Source organism: Rhinopithecus roxellana, chromosome 3, assembly GCF_007565055.1.
Source record: "Rhinopithecus roxellana isolate Shanxi Qingling chromosome 3, ASM756505v1, whole genome shotgun sequence".
NCBI classification, from domain to species: Eukaryota; Metazoa; Chordata; class Mammalia; order Primates; family Cercopithecidae; genus Rhinopithecus; species Rhinopithecus roxellana.
Genome location: NC_044551.1, coordinates 159,181,736 through 159,198,016, shown reverse-complemented (window position 1 = coordinate 159,198,016; position 16,281 = coordinate 159,181,736).

Genomic DNA, 16,281 nt, shown 5'->3' with positions numbered 1-16,281 from the left:
CTTTAACAAAGAATGAATGAAGCTGAGCATGGTGGCTCACGCCTATAATCCCAGCACTCTGGGAGGCAGAGGCGGGCGGATCACCAGGTCAGGAGATCGAGACCATCCTGGCTAACACAGTGAAACCCCGTCTCTACTAAAAATACAAAAAACCAGCCGGGCCTGGTGGCAGGCACCTGTAGTCCCAGCTACTCGGGAGGCTGAGGCAGGATAATGGCGTGAACCCAGGAGGCGGAGCTTGCCGTGAGCCGAGATCACGCCACTGCACTCCAGCCTGGGAGACAGAGCAAGACTCCATCTCAAAAAAAAAAAAAAAAAAGAAAGAAAGAATGAAGGAAGGAAGATAAGAAAGAAAAGTAAAAATAATGAGCAATTTTGGCGAGTGCCATTTATTTATGCCATATATGAACACACTTTCCAAACGTGGCTTTATTTTTTAAGGACTAGACAGAGGCCACAGAAGAAAATGAACCCAAGTAGAAGAGGTGTCAGGATTAAACTGCAGAAGGGATGTTCATGATTCATTAAAGCAGTCTCTACTTCTTCTTGGGCCCATCACTAGACTGTATTTCCCACCTTCCTTGCAGTAAGCTGTGGCCATGCGACTGAGTTCTGGCTAGAGATACATGGGCAGAAGTGATGAGTGTCATTTCCAGGCCTGGCCCACTAAAACCTCTCAAGTAAAATCTACCATGACATTTACCCTTCTGCATGGTCTTGGAAGAGACATGTTGACAATGGTGGAGCCATAAGATGGAAGGAAGCTGGGAGCTTGCACCACTGCTTAGAGGAGAACCACCTGCTGATTAGAATATCCAGTGAGAAATAAATATGTATGTATTAAGCCACCAAAATATGTTAGTAGCAGGTAGGGTTACATTAACTAATATACAGCTCAAATCTTACCTATGCCCTCCATGCCGCCTCACTCTGGCATTTGCAAACACTGAGTTTTCCCAAGACCATGTCAGAGGTTGTAAGTCTAAGTCAATCAACAGACTAACACAATCAACACACTATACTTGTGTTAGTCCTGTCCATCTCACTCTCATGAATTATTTAACTGACAAGTGATATTCTCACTAGGAGTGCATTATTCCATAAAACAGCATACACCAAGAAAAGGCTGTCATTTTTTTTTAAAGGCACAAATTATACTTAGCAAGATACAAACTCCTAAAGAAAAAACAGGAAGAAATTAAACAAATCAATTTGTGTGCCATGGTAGTGTTGCCACAGAGAACGTTCCCTCTACCAACTGGCTGTGAGCTCCATGAGGGCAGGGATGTGCTTCTTCCTGCCACAGGGCTATTCTTTCTGCCTGAAATGCTCTGCCCTTCCTCACCCTCGCCTTCACTGTCTCCTCGGCCTGGTTACTCCTACTCCTCTTTCAGACTTCAGCACAAGAATTCCTCCCAGGTATCTCTGTTTTACTGTATCAGAGCACCATGTACCTTTCCGTCTGTGCAGTTTTACATTTCTGTGTAAGAATTTCTTCATAGCACCTGTCTATCTCTAAAAATATCCTATTTATTTGAACACAGGTTAATTATCTGTCTCCCTACAACCCTGCCAGGGGCCTTGAATCTTTCATTAACAGCTATCTCCCAACCCCTCCTGCAAGAGAAAGTCCTTTTCTTTCTCTTAGGCTGTAAGAGAGGCTGTATAGGCTGTATAAATAAAGGAATGTGTTACATATCTTTATTTCCATTTATTTGATTTTATCCAGTCAGTCCAACCACTAGGTTAACTTTTTTCTATTCATATTTTAACATCACATTATTGAAAGATGGACAGCTGTTAATATAGGTGAGATGAAAAATCATGAATGAGATGCTAAAAATACAGAATTTAAAATGTACTCCACCATTTATTCTTATGCCTGAAAATGTGTATTTAGTGCCTTCTCTGTGCAAGGAACTATTTCAGTTGCCCTAGGGAAATATTAAGATGAATGAAATCAAGTTCCCTGTCCTCAAGTGGTTTACAAATCATGGAGCAGGAGAATATGTTACAACATTAACGCTGAATTTTTCTCTGGGTTTCCATGGCCCTTGCCCTATCCAGTCAGCAGGACTAGTTTGTGTTTCTTGCCTTAGGGAAGGAATGGATGACAAGCAGGAAGAAAATTTCTTTTGAGCTTCAAAGTCTACACCCTGTTGGGAATGGAATGGACTCTGGTAATTAACACTTTGGGGGAAAACACATGATAATATAAGAACATGGCTTCCTGACCCCACAGGAGATAAAAGTCTCCCACCGAACCTCCAAACAGGATGAACTCCAAGGGAGGGGGAAACAGCAAAAAATTCCAGACAGGTTTTTAAGCTCTGAGAGCTGAGGTGACCCATCCCTGGGGCAACTGTCAAGATCTCAGAAAGGCAGGGCTGCATGAAGGCATGGGGGTGCTAGGCAACCATGCAGAGTTCCCTTGCCCCCAGCACGGTGTGGGGCAGAAGAAGGGTCCCATGGGCCTAAGGGAGATGACAATGCAGGAAAAGCAGAGTTGCAGGACCTAACGAGGTCTTGCAGAGGGAAACAAGGGACTGTTTCCTGTGACTAAGGACTGGACAGGATGATGTGCATTCTAGCAAATAGACAGATGACACCTGAGGACCAGATCCCATCCCACCTTGGCCCTAATCCTCTAGAATATAGATGCTGCCCTGAGGCAAGGGGAGTAGGGTGGCAAATGGGATGGTATATTCACAAGCAGAAGGGGAGCTCAGAAAAGAAAGTTAAGAAAATTAAATTGACTCTGTGGCACTGGGAGTGGCACCTACTACACAGATTTGAAGAATTAAGGTTTGTACTAGTATAACCACCAAAGGCAGATGTCCTCACCATGCTATGATGTGTAAGGACAGCTATGCAGCTGGGGAGCCACAGAAGGCTTCAGGGACAGGTTGAAAGGTGAACAGGGGTCTCCAGCTATTAAGAATTTTCAGAGATGGAGATAGCAAATAGGGAGGTTGGAGAAAAATGCATTTCAGAAATGAGAAAGCTTAGTCAAGGATGTAGGGACAGGAAAGCTTTGCATACATAAAGCAATAGCTCCTCTGACTTATCTACAGCTCAGGGTATACGCATGTGAGAGCTCACAATCAGTCACTTAGTGGAGAGCCTTAAGTGACAGACCAAGGAGCCTGGCTACTATGTGGTAGATAATAGGGAATCACTAAAGGTAACTAAGCAGTGGACTGAGATGATCAATGCTGCCTTAAGAATACAGAGCTGTCTGAGCCAGGTGCAGTGGCTCACGTCTGTAATTCCAGCACTTTGGGAGGCTAAGGTGGGTGGATCATGAGGTCAGGAGATCGAGACCATCCTGGCTAACACGGTGAAACCCCGTCTCTACTAAAAATACAAAACATTAGCTGGGTGTGGTGGCGGGCGCCTGTAGTCCCAGCTACTTGGGAGGCTGAGGCAGGAGAATCGCCTGAACCCTAGAGGCGGAGGTTGCAGTGAGCTGAGATCCCACCACTGCACTCCAGCCTGGGAGACAGAGCAAAACACCGCCTCTCAAAAAAAAAAAAAAAAGGCCGGGCGCGGTGGCTCAAGCCTGTAATCCCAGCACTTTGGGAGGCCGAGACGGGCGGATCACGAGGTCAGGAGATCGAGACCATCCTGGCTAACACCGTGAAACCCCGTCTCTACTAAAAATACAAAAACTAGCCGGGCGAGGTGGCGGGCGCCTGTAGTCCCAGCTACTCGGGAGGCTGAGGCAGGAGAATGGCGTAAACCCGGGAGGCGGAGCTTGCAGTGAGCTGAGATCTGGCCACTGCACTCCAGTCTGGGCGACAGAGCGAGACTCCGCCTCAAAAAAAAAAAAAAAAAAAAGCGGGGACAGTTCCAAGATGGCCGAATAGGAACAGCTTCAGCCTCCAGCTCCCAGCGTGAGTGACACAGAAGATGGGTGAGTTCTACATTTCCAACTGAGGTACCAGGTTCATCTCACTGGGGCGTGTTGGACAGTGGGTGCAGGACAGTGAGAGCAGCCCACCAAGCGAGAGCTGAAGCAGGGCAAGCGAGAGCCCAAGCAGGGCTAGGCATCACCTCACCCGGGAAGCGCAAGGGGGAAGGGAATTTCCTTTCCTAGCCAAGGAAAACCGTGACACACAACACCTGGAAAATCGGGTGACTCCCACCCTAATACTATGCTTTACCAAGGGTCTTAGCAAACGGCACACCAGGAGATTATATCCTGTGCCTGGCTAAGAGGGTCCCACACGCCCATGGAGCCTCCCTCATTGCTAGCACAGCAGTCTGAGATCTAACTGCAAGGTAACAGTGAGGCTTGGGGAGGGGCGCCCACCATTGCTGAGGCTTGAGTAGGTAAACAAAGCGGCCAGGAAGCTCGAACTGAGTGGAGCCCACCGCAGCTCAGGGAGGCCTGCCTGCCTCTGTAGACTCCATCTCCGGGGACAGGGCATAGCCAAACAAAAGGCAGCAGAACCTCTGCAGATTTAAATGTCCCGGTCTGACAGCTTTGAAGAGAGTAGTGGTTCTCCCAGCACAGAGTTTGAGATATGAGAACGGAAAGACTACCTGCTCAAGTGAGTCCCTGACCCCTGAGTAGCCTAACTGGGAGACATCCCCCACTAGGGGCAGACTGACACCTCACACCTCACACAGCCAGGTATCCCTCTGAGACGAAGCTTCCAGAGGAATGATCAGGCAGCAACATTTACTGTTCAGCAATATTCACTCTTCTGCAGCCTCCGCTGCTGATACCCAGGCAAACAGGGTCCAGAGTGGACCTCGAGCAAACTCCAACAGACCTGCAGCTGAGGGTCCTTACTGTTATAAGGAAAACTAACAAACAGAAAGGACATTCACACCAAAACCCTATCTGTACATCACCATCATCAAAGACCAAAGGTAGATAAAACCACAAAGATGGGGAAAAAGCAGTGCAGAAAAGCTGAAAATTCTAAAAATCAGAGCTCCTCTACCCCTCCAAAGGAATGCAGCTCCTTGCCAGCAACAGAACAAAGCTGGACGGTGAATGACTTTGACAAGTTGAGAGAAGGCTTCAGACGATCAAACTTCTCTAAGCTAAAGAAGGAAGTTTGAACCCATCTCAAAGAAGCTAAAAACCTTGAAAAAAGATTAGACGAATGGCTAACTAGAATAACCAATGTAGAGAAGTTCTTAAATGACCTGATAGAGCTGAAAACCATGAAACAAGAACTATGTAACAAATGCACAAGCTACAGTAACCGATTCAATCAACTGGAAAAAAGGGTATCAGTGATTGAAGATCAAATGAATGAAATGAAGTGAGAAAAGAAGTTTAGAGAAAAAAGAGTAAAAAGAAATGAACAAAGCCTCCAAGGCATGTGGGACTATGTGAAAAGACCAAATCTACATCCGATTGGTGTACCTGAAAGTGACAGGGAGAATGGAACCAAGTTGCAAAACACTCTGCCGGATATTATCCAGAACTTCCCCAACCTAGCAAGGCAAGCCAACATTCAAATTCAGGAAATTCAGAGCACGCCACAAAGATACTCCTCAAGAAGAGGAACTCCAAGACACATAATTGTCAGATTCACCAAAGTTGAAATGAAGGGAAAAAATGTTAAGGGTAGCCAGAGAGAAAGCTCGGGTTACCCACAAAGTGAAACCCATCAGACTAACAGTGGATCTCTCGGCAGAAACTCTACAAGCCAGAAGAGAGTGGGGGCCAATATTCAACATTCTTAAAGAAAATAATTTTCAACCCAGAATTTCATATCCAGCCAAATTAAGTTTCATAAGTGAAGGAGAAATCAAATCCTTTACAGACAAGCAAATGCTTAGAGATTTTGTCACCACCAGGCCTGCCCTACAAGAGCTCCTGAAGGAAGCACTAAACATGGAAAGGAACAACCAGTACCAGTCACTGCAAAAACATGCCAAAATGTAAAGACCATCGAGGCTAGGAAGAAACTGCATCAACTAACGAGCAAAATAACCAGCTAACATCATAATGACACAATCAAGTTCACACATAACAATATTAACCTTAAATGTAAATGGGCTAGATGCTCCAATTAAAAGACACAGACTGGCAAATTGGATAAAGAGTCAAGACCCATCAGTTTGCTGTATTCAGGAGACCCATCTCATGTGCAGAGACACACACAGGCTCAAAATAAAGGGATGGAGGAAGATCTACTAAGCAAATGGAAGATTAAAAAAGGCAGGGGTTGCAATCCTAGTCTCTGATAAAACAGACTTTAAACCATCAAAGATCAAAAGAGACAAAGAAGGCCATTGCATAATGGTAAAGGGATCAATTCAACAAGAATAGCTAACCTAAATATATACACACCTAATAGAGGAGCACCCAGATTCATAAAGCAAGTCCTTAGAGACTTACAAAGAGATTTAGACTCTCACAGAATAATAATGGGAGATTTTAACACCCCACTGTCAACATTAGACAGATCAATGAGACAGAAAGTTAACAAGGATATCCAGGAATTGAACTCAGCTCTGCACCAAGTGGACCTAACAGACATCTACAGAACTCTCCACCCCAAATCAATAGAATACACATTCTTCTCAGCACCCCATCACACTTATTCCAAAATTGACCACATAGTTGGAAGTAAAGCACTCCTCAGCAAATGTAAAAGAGCAGAAATTATAACAAACTGTCTCTCAGACCACAGTGCAATCAAACAAGAACTCAGGATTAAGAAACTCAATCAAAACTGCTCAACTACATGGAAACTGAAAAACCTGCTCCTGAATGACTACTGGGTACATAATAAAATGAAGGCAGAAATGAAGATGTTCTTTGAAACCAATGAGAACAAAGATACAACATAACAGAATCTCTGGGACACATTTAAAGCAGTGTGTAGAGGGAAATTTATAGCACTAAATGCCCACAAAAGAAAGCAGGAAAGATATAAAATTGACACCCTAACATCATAATTGAAAGAACTAGAGAAGCAAGAGCAAACACATTCAAAAGCTAGCAGAAGGCAAGAAATAACTAAGATTAGAGCAGAACTGAAGGAGATAGAGACACAAAAAACCCTTCAAAAAATCAACAAATCCAGGAGCTGGATTTTTGAAAAGATCAACAAAATTGATAGACTGCTAGCAAGACTAACAAAGAAGAAAAGAGAGAAGAATCAAATAGACAAAATAAAAAATGATGAAGGGGATATCACCACCAACCCCACAAAAATACTACCATAAGAGAATACTATAAACACCTCTATGCAAATAAACTAGAAAACCTAGAAGAAATGGATAAATTCCTGGACACACACACTCTCCCAAGACAAAACCAGGAAGAAGTTGAATCCCTAAATAGACCAATAACAGGCTCTGAAATTGAAGCAATGATTAATAGCCTACCAACCAAAAAAAGTCCAGGACCAGACGGATTCACAGCCAAATTCTACCAGATGTACAAGGAGGAGCTGGTACCATTCCTTCTGAAACTATTCCAATCAATAGAAAAAGAGGGAATCCTCCCTAACTCATTTTATGAGGTCAACATCATCCGGATACCAAAGCCTGGCAGAGACACAATAAAAAAAGAGAATTTCAGACCAATATCCCTGATGAACATCAATGCAAAAATCCTCAATAAAATACTGGCAAACCGAATCCAGCAGCACATCAAAAAGTTTATCCACCAAGATCAACCCAGGGCTTCATCTCTGGGTTGCAAGGCTGGTTCAATATACACAAATCAATAAACGTATCCAGCATATAAACAGAACCAAAGACAAAAACCACATGATTATCTCAATAGACGCAGAAAATGCCTTTGACAAAATTCAACAGCCCTTCATGCTAAAAACGCTCAATAAATTCAGTATTGATGGAACATATCTCAAAATAATAAGAGCTATTTATGACAAATCCACAGCCAATATCATACTGAATGGGCAAAAACTGGAAGCATTCCCCTTGAAAACTGGCACAAGACAGGGATGCCCTCTCTCACCACCCTATTCAACATAGTGTTGGAAGTTCTGGCCAGGGCAATCAGGCAAGAGAAAGAAATAAAGGGTATTCAATTAGGAAAAGAGGAAATCAAATTGTCCCTGTTTGCAGATGACATGATTGTATATTTAGAAAACCCCATCGTCTCAGCCCAAAATCTCCTTAAGCTGATAAGCAACTTCAGCAAAGTCTCAGTATATAAAATCAATGTGCAAAAATCACAAGCATTCTTATACACCAATAAGAGACAAACAGAGAGCCAAATCATGAGTGAACTCCCATTCACAATTGCTTCAAATAGAATAAAATACCTAGGAATCCAACTTACAAGGGATGTCAAGGACCTCTTCAAGGAGAACTATAAACCACTGCTCAATGAAATAAAAGAGGACACAAACAAATGGAAGAACATTCCATGCTCATGGATAGGAAGAATCAATATCATGAAAATGGCCATACTGCCCAAGGTAATTTATAGATTCAATGCCATCCCCATTAAACTACCAATGACTTTCTTCACAGAATTGGAAAAAACTACTTGAAAATTCATATGGAACCAAAAAAGAGCCTGCATTGCCAAGACAATCCTAAGACAAAAGAACAAAGCTGGAAGCATCATGCTACCTGACTTCAAACTATACTACAAGGCTACAGTAACCAAAACAGCATGGTACTGGTACCAAAACAGAGATATAGACCAATGGAATAGAACAGAGCCCTCAGAAATAATACCACACATCTACAACCATCTGATCTTTGACAAACCTGATAAAAACAAGAAATGGAGAAAGGATTCCCTATTTAATAAATGGTGCTGGGAAAACTGGCTAGCCATAAGTAGGAAGCTGAAACTGGATCCCTTCCTTACACCTTATACAACAATTAATTCAAGATGGACTAGAGACTTAAATGTTAGATCTAAAACCATAAAAACCCTAGAAGAAAACCTAGGCAATTCCATTCAGGACATAGGCATGGACAAGGACTTTATGTCTAAAACACCAAAAGTAATGGCAACAAAAGCCAAAATTGACAAATGGGATCTCATTAAACTAAAGAACTTCTGCACAGCAAAAGAAACTACCATCAGCGTGAACAGGCAACCGACAGAATGGGAGAAAATTTTTGCAATCTACTCATCTGACAAAGGGCTAATATCCAGAACCTACAAAGAACTCAAACAAGTTTACAAGAAAAAAACAAACAACCCTATCAAAAAGTGGGCAAAGGATATGAACAGACACTTCTCAAAAGAAGACATTTATGCAGCCAACAGACACATGAAAAGATGCTCATCATCACTAGCCATCAGAAAAATGCAAATCAAAACCACAATGAGATACCATCTCACACCAGTTAGAATGGCAATCATTAAAAAGTCAGGAAACAACAGGTGCTGGAGAGGATGTGGAGAAATAGGAACACTTTTACACTGTTGGTGGGACTGTAAACTAGTTCAACCATTGTGGAAGACAGTGTGGTGATTCTTCAAGGATCTAGAACTAGAAATACCATTTGACCCAGTCATCCCATTACTGGGTATATACCCAAAGCATTATAAATCATGCTGCTATAAAGACACATACACACGTATGTTTATTGAGGCACTATTCACAATAGCAAAGACTTGGAACCAACCCAAATGTCCATCAACGACAGACTGGATTAAGAAAATGTGGCACATATACACCATGGAATACTACGCAGCCATAAAAAAAAGGATGAGTTCATGTCCTTTGTAGGGACATGGATGCAGCTGGAAACCATAATTCTCAGTGAACCATCGCAAGAACAGAAAACCAAACACCACATGTTCTCACTCATTGGTGGGAACTGAACAATGAGAACACTTGGACACAGGAAGGGGAACATCACACACCAGGGCCTGTTGTGGGGTGGGGGGAGGGGGAGGGATAGCATTAGGAGATATACCTAATGTAAATGACGAGTTGATGGGTGCAGCACACCAACATGGCACATGTATACATATGTAACCAACCTGCACGTTGTGCACATGTACCCTAGAAGTTAAAGTATAATTAAAAAAAAATAATAAAAAAACAGAGCTGCCAAGAGTTGGAGGAAAGAGAATGAAGGAGAGGGTGACAGCCCAGGCACTAAGACATAAGGGACTGGAAATGCAATTGGAGCTATAGGAATGGACAGAAAGAGGCTTATGGAGACAGGGCTTGGCATCCTTGGCAAGAACTGATGTCAGGGAACAGAGAGGAAGGATTTAATGGTGAATGCTTCTAAGGTTACAAGGATTAGGAGGTGGGGAAAAGGCAAGGTTTAGGCCTGAAGTAGAATATGTCAGTTGGAAATATGGACCTGGACTTCAGAAAGAGAGAGAGTAATATCAATAGTTGACATTTGTTGTCAGAGCTACAATAATTTTTTTTGAGAGACAGGGTCTTGCTGTGTTGCCCAGTCTGGCCTCAGACTCCTGGGTTCAAGCTATCCTCCTGCTCCAGAATTACAAGTCACCGGGCTATAGGCACACACCAGAGTTGGAAGGAATTTTAAAGATCCCCTAGACCACAACTTCTCAAACCTTAAAAGTGTACATATGAATGTCACTTTAATAAAAAAAAGTAATAAATTCCCCCAAAAAAAGTATGTCCATCACTGGGGATCTTCTAAAAATGCAGATTCTCATTCAAGAGGTATGGGATGGGATCTGAGATCCTGTATTTCTAACAATTCTCAGGCATACTGAGGCTGCAGTCCAGAGACCACACTTTAAAGAGCAAAGGAGCAGACCAGTATTTCCCCAAGTATAACATGGATGTATTTGAGAGCACACATGAGGATTTCAGGTGGTTCATAGACATCGTATTTAAAGATCTATTTGATATTTGCTTATAATAGTGATGTGAAGTTTTCTTTAAATGCATTTAAGTATTAAAAAGTTAATTTGAAAAAAATATTAAATAAATAACAATGGAGGAGGCAGGTGCTGGTGGCAGAAATTGGGCAGGTGGCCTGCAATTAGGAAAGTCCGGGGCATGCTTGTAGGAAGCTTCTGGGGGTACTTGTAGGAAGAGGGGAAAAATTTTACCCTCCTCAGGGTAAAATCCAGTTTAGAGTAAGTAGTGGTGATGCAAGAGGAAAAAATGCTGCATGATGGAACAAGGTGACTAATAGAGAAGGTGACTGAGCATTTCCGGAGCCTGTGAGCATTTCCGGAGCTGTGAGCCCAGCACTGTACTGTAGTGTCATTTACTCTTCGTGACTCTATAGATAGCTGTATTGTTACCATGATCCTAATGAGGACACTGTGGCTCAGAGAGGTCACCCTAGGTCGCACACCCTGAGCATATGTAAGTATCAGGGCCAAGAATTGAATCCAAGTCTGTGTGACTCCAGAGCTACGTGCTTAACCTTTCTCTCAATTACCCTATTCAGCAGGCTGGAGACTTACACAAAATTCTCTTTTCAATGCTGCTGCTGCTATTTTTCTACTAAGGCAGCTCGTTGTAGCTTTTTTTTTTTTTTTTTTTTTTTTTTTTTTTTCCAGACAGAATCTTGCTCTATCACCCAGGCTGGAATGCAGTGGCACAATCTCAGCTCACTGCAACCTCCGCCTCCCGGGTTCAAGTGATTCTTGTGCCTCAGCCTCTGGAGTAGCTGGGATTAAAGAAGTGCATCACCATGTCCAGCCGATTTTTGTGTTTTTAGTAGAGATGAGGTTTTGCCATGATGGCTAGGCTGGTTTTGAACTCGTGGCCTCAGGAGATCCACCTGCCTCAACCTCTCAAAGTGCTGGGATTACAGGTGTGAGGCACTATGTCCGGCCAACTTTTTTGCATTAATGTCAGCAAGAATTGTGTGAATTCAAATTCACTGATTTCTGTTTTGTAAATCAGGTATTATCATTCCCATTTTCTTTCTTTTTTTGAAACGGAGTCTCGCTCTGTCGCCCAGGCTGGGCTGCAGTGGCGCCATCTAAGCTCACGGCAAGCTCCGCTTCCCAGGTTCACACCATTCTCCTGCCTCAGCCTCCTGCGTAGCTGGGACTACAGGCGCCCGCCACCACGCCCGGCTAATTTTTTTGTATTTTTAGTAGAGACGGGGTTTCACCATGTTAGCCAAGATGGTCTCGATTTCCTGACCTCATGATCCACCCGCCTCGGCCTCCCAAAGTGCTGGGATTACAGGCGTGAGCCACCACGCCCGGCCTATCATTCACATTTTCAAGATGACAAACTGAGGCTTACCAGGGTTACACAGTCAGGATTCAACACCTGGGTCTCTCTGACTCCAGGTTCAAGGCTTTTCCAACAAGCCCACTCCAACCCTGCTCCTCTTTGTGTATGACCATTGCTAACAAACAGACTTTCCTCCCCAGGCTGGAGCAACTTCCTATCATTTGCCAAACACATGCCCCCACCTTGCTCCTCTGCCCTGGTGGACACATGACACCGTTTAAACCAATTCAGAGTTTAACCTATAATCTTGGTGTCAGTTGGTGGCTAATAGCTGCCTTGTAGGTTTAATAGGTGCACCAGATCTCCGGCAGGTGCAGACAAGCCACAAAGAAACCCACTCTGAATCTCTGCATGCTGGAACCGTCCCTAGATTACAAACCAAACTGCATGTAGTGGTGCCATCAGGCAAGGCTCTTAGTTTTGTCAGGAATACTACGAAGACTTTTTACAAAACCAATCTTTGTTTCAGACATTACAAAAAGGAAAGGTACTGTAAATAACTCTCATACGGGGCTGATCAATTGCTCTTCAAAACCAAGATCTATTCATACATCATTATAACCAAAACCTGAAATACTGTTATTTTGCAAGGAGAGGGTATTCTAGAAGCGAAGATTTAAGTGTCAGACAAGTAAGATTTACTCCAGATTCTAGTCGAAATCCCCTTTAATTCATGTTAAACACGGTATTTTAAGCCATCACTAATTTTCCCTTCAAACAGGACTTCTATCTAGAAGCCAGGCCTTCTGACTTCCCTTTCTCATCGATTCCCACGGCTCCCCTCCCTTTCCAGGCTTCCAGGCTACTTTACACAAATGCTTTCATCTCCATCAGTGGCTTTCCTGGTTCAATGCATCACGACATTAGCATGGTTCTTCCCATCATTTTCCATCTGGACCCCACTCACCTAACAAAGTCTGCTCATCACTCATAGGCACACACAGTCTGCAGGACTGGCCAGGACATAGATGATAACCCAAATCCTGCCACAAATCAGCCACCCTTCCCCATGAGGTCCCGAGGGAAAGGGGTGCAAGGAGGACAGAGCAAGGCAAAGCAACAGCTTATTATTGGCTGGTTGGCCTCTGGCTCTGAGTAGAACCCCAGCAACATTGGCTGGGCTGTGAGCTCCCTCACTGGAGCTAGCAAGGCTTCAGTGCCCCGAGGGGTGTTCTTGAATGTTCAACCCCAGACCCAAGTCTGTGCCTCCACCCAGAGCCAGCCACCACAACACACTAGCAGGGAGAAGAACAAGCAAGACAAATGGGGCAACCGACCCAATGCCTAGAACGGAGTAAACCCAGGCCACTCCCCAAGTCCTCTCCGGTCGAAGGAAAGAAACGGTGGACACTGGAGGGCATTAATGGGAATGAATGAACAGACAGACAACATGACAAGGGAGCGAAAACAGAACTGTCAGGCCTTCTTCTCTCAATGGGGCAGGCCTCAGTTCAAGTTATTTCTCAGCCTCCTGGGAAGGAGGGCAGACAGGGCAAAAATAGGCCCCATCTCTTACCCTCAGAAGCAGAGAATGAGGAGACAGCAGGAGAGAGAGGTCCCTGGAGGGAACAGGAGTCCAGTGCTTAGGGGTCTGCCCACACAAAAGCAGAGTGAGAAAGACTCCACAAGGCTGTGCATCCAAGGCTGTGGAGCCGAATGCTCCATCCACCTCCCACAGCCTCCTCAACACAGGTGCACATTCTCACCCGCACCTGTGGGCTGTGGCAACACTTCCTCAATTCCACACCTAGAAGGGACCAGCTGGGAAGGTAAGGTGCTGAGAGAGACCTCAGACTTGTTATCCTAGAGAGCCGTGTCACATAGCCATCTATGCTTCTAAACCTCATTGTTTTGGTTTTATTTTTATCTTTTTCAGCTTTATTGAGGTATAACTGTTAAAATTGTATATATTTAAAGAGTATAATGTAATGATTTGATATATGTATTTATTGTAAATTTATTACCCCAATCAAATTAATTAACATATCCATCACCTTTTTTTTTTTGGATGAGGTTTAAGGTTTACTCTCGGCACATTTCAAGTCTACAATACAGTATGATTAACTATAGTCACAACAGACTGTACATCAGTGCCTCAGAATCTGTTCATCCTATGACTGAAAGTTTGTACCCTTTGACCAACATCTCCCCATATCCTCTGCCCCCCACCCAGCCCCTGGCAAATGCTTTTCTACTGTTTCTATGAGTTTGAATTTTTTTGTCCTAAAATTTAAGTTTTTTCCTACAGGTTTGCCCAAAAGGCTAACTGAACAAAAAGAACCTGGAAGGGGCTCAGCCATGTTCCCTCCACCAGCTTCCTGATTCCACGGCATTTTCGTCAAGCAAAACCCAGGTACTCCGCGATGCTGGGCAGAAGGTGGCAAGCATAGTGGGTAAGAACCCAGGCTCTGAGTCAGATGGCCAGGGGGAGTCACATGCCAGCTCTGCCACTTACTATCTGGTGACCTTGAGCAAGTTAGTAAACCCATCAGTGTCCTCATCTATGAAACAGGCAGAGCAATAGTGGCAACCTCAGAGGTGGGTGTGAAGCTCAGATGAGACAATTCATATAAAACACTGAGCACAGTGCCGGGCACATAGTGAGCATGCAGTAAAAGCTGGCAGCCGCGATGATGATGGTGTCACTGTTATTATTATCATATTATCACTACTACTATAAGAATAATAGGCTGGGCACAGTGGCTCACGCCTGTAATCCCAGCACTCTGGGAGGCTGAGGCGGGCAGATCACGCGTTCAGGAGATCAAGACCATCCTGGCTAACATGGCGAAACCCCGTCTCTAATAAAATACAAAAAATTAGTCAGGCGCGGTGGCGGGCACCTGTAGTCCCAGCTACTCAGGAGACTGAGGCAGGAGAATGGCGTGAACCCGGGAGGCGGAGCTTGCAGTGAGCTGAGATCGTGCCACTGCACTCCAGCCTGGGTGAGAGAGCAAGATTCCGTCTCAAAAAAAAAAAAAAGAAGAAGAAGAAGAAGAATAGCATCAATAGCATCGATATTGACCTGTGTTGTCAGAGCGGGATGGAATTTTAAAGATCCCCAAACCAGTGGTCCCCAACCTTTTTGGCACCAAAGGCCAGTTTTGTGAAAGACAATTTTTCCAAGGTCCAGGGGGTCAGGGGGATGGTTTTGAGACGATTCAAGTGCATTACATTTATTGAGCACCTTATTTCTATCATTATTACATTGTAACATATTAATGAAATAATTATACAACTCACCATAATACAGAATCAATAGGAGCCCTGAGCTTGTTTTCCTGCAACTAGATGGTTCCATCTGGCGGTGATGGGAGACGGTGACAGATCATCAGGCATTAGATTCTCATAAGGAGCACAACCTAGATCCCTTGTATGAGCAGCTCACAACAGGGTTCCGATCCCATGAGAATCTAATGCCACTGCTGATCTGACCGGAGGCGGGCCACAGGTGTTAATGTTCACCTGCCCACTGCTCATTTTCTGCTGTGTGCCCGGTTCCTAACAGGGTCTGCAGCCCAGGGTCTGGGGACCCCTGCCCTAGACCACTGCTTCTCAAACCTTATTCCAGCTTCACTCTGGACCGCCATGGCTTCTAGAGGGCAATGAAGTGTCCGCTTTCCAGCTTGTTCCTTTTGCTTCTCTGCAACTGCTGACCCTTGTCTACCAAGGTGCATTCAAAGTTTTTCCTCACATCACCAGATTCTCACACACGTCGTGTTTGGGGCAAGGTTAATGGGCGACAGGAGCTCTTCACTGTGAAGACCACAAATAGTTAACCAAATGCCCAACTCTCCTCTTTCTCTCCCCACCTCCACTGCATTATAGGAATTTATTTGAAGGGAAAACATGGATTTGCTCAGCCTTCTTCTAGTTCATTTACTCATACTCCTACCTCCAATAAATGCTCTGGTAGTTGTTACCATATTTGAAGAAACGCTACAAGCAGAATTGTTAAAAATAGTAACAGAACAGCGATTTATACCTTAAACAAATCATTCCAACAGATGGGACTTAAAGCATTTATTATCCCTCTCTGGTCTGGGACTTTTCAAACACTGCATTTCCAGCCGGCCAGACTGGGAGCTATTTGATAGTACCTCTCTGACCA